The sequence below is a fragment of the Glandiceps talaboti genome, chromosome 9 (genome assembly GCF_964340395.1).
Source record: "Glandiceps talaboti chromosome 9, keGlaTala1.1, whole genome shotgun sequence".
Classification (NCBI taxonomy): Eukaryota; Metazoa; Hemichordata; class Enteropneusta; family Spengelidae; genus Glandiceps; species Glandiceps talaboti.
Genome location: NC_135557.1, coordinates 1,251,632 through 1,253,542, shown reverse-complemented (window position 1 = coordinate 1,253,542; position 1,911 = coordinate 1,251,632).

Below are 1,911 nucleotides of genomic sequence, written 5' to 3'. Positions count from 1 at the left end.
ATGTGCCAGATATAAATGTACATTTATGTTGAAAATAAGCACGGTGACATTGCAATTTTGTTTTTGGCAAAGTGATCTTCATTTATCAAAGTTTCATTCAACAAAATTTCAACGAAATGGCAAGACTAACAGAAAAATAGTGCCAATGGTTAAACACCCCTAAGAATGTTGCCACCAAATTTCAGACCTATCTGCCCAATAGTTTTTGAGTAAGTTTTTTGACCAAAAATTACATTTTTCGACTCAAATCACACATCGGTAGTAAGATCATTTTGATTTGAACAATTTCCCAACTAGACACCCACAGTAATACACCCATCAAATATCATGGCAATAGGTACATGCAGGAAATTTAACCTGCCAAACACAGTATGATCATGGAGGTCTTGATATGACTATTTTCTTTCCCCATAAAATGTGTGACTTCTATAGTTTTTTTGAATGCCTAAGGATTGTGCATTTATATAAATCTGTTTTAATCATAGTGTCTAAGATTTAATTCAGCTGTGCTAAAAACAGGCCTAGGTTGCTAAGCAACCTTAAACAGATATAAATCTTTACGACATTGACACTGACATGTGAAGTAGCCCATAAAAGATTTAATGATTTCATTGCATCAATAAAACAAGAATTTTTCATTTCCAGGCTGAAGTCAAAGCATTTTGTAATACAACAAATCACATTTCCAAATGTAAAATTCACATTTCTGATGCGATCATTTTCATTCGAACAATTTCCCAACTAGACACCCAAGGTAATGGACCCACCATCCAAATATCATGGCAATTGGTTCGCGGTTTTTTACTTTAAGTTGTTCACACACACACACACACACACACACACACACACAGAGAGAGAGAGAGAGACAGACAGACAGACACACACACACACACAGACAGACAGACAGACAGACAGACAGATGCCAGGCGATGCCTATAGCACTACTGAATCTCAGTTTAGTTGTGCTAATAATACAGAATGCTAGAAATGAGTCACATTAGCAGACAAACCAGTCAAGTATAAACATCAAAACATCAACCAATCCTGCAGCTGATAATCCTGAAGAATTCTGTTTTTAAGATGATAACCTGAAGAATTCTGTTTTTAAGATGATAAAGAAAATGTTGAAATATTTTGATATTGAACTTGAACAGCTGACCCCTTCTGACTTATCCACACCATATTTTGATATTGAACTTGAACAGCTGACCCCTTCTGACTTATCCACACCATATTCTGTAGAGTTGAACAAGCCAATTACATAGCAAAGCTACTAATGTCTTACTTTGATTCTGGAATTATATCGACTATCTGGCGCCAAGGTCTTATTTGTCCAATTCCAAAAAGTGGTAACACGGATAAGTGTATTCCACTGAACTACAGGGGGATTACTTTGAGATTGTGTCAACACTTAATTAACCGCCTGCTTAACCGGCCAGAGAAATGTTTGTGTAAAATATTCACTTCAACACTTAATAACCGCCTGCTTAACTGGCTAGAGAAATATGGCATATTGGTCGACAAACAGAACGGATTTATGTTTGTCCTTCATTCAGTAATTGAATATAGATTAAGTAAGAATTTATCTACATTTACTTGCTTTGTTGATATACAAAAAGCCTTTGATCGAGTGGAGAGAAACTCTATGGTATAAACTATATAATTATGTATATGGAGTGTTCGTGAATGTTCTGTGTTCGTTGCATACTGATGTCTCCTGTAGAGTACAAGTTAACCAATACATATGTCTTTGTGATGCTTGTGTTTTTAGGACCTGTGATGCCAAAAGGAAATTTTCCATATGTTTTGAACAAATGGACAATAAAGATTATTATTATCATTACAAAACAGACAGCTTCCCCATTGACATTGGAGTCAAACAGGGCGATGGTCTTTCACCAACTCTTTTGG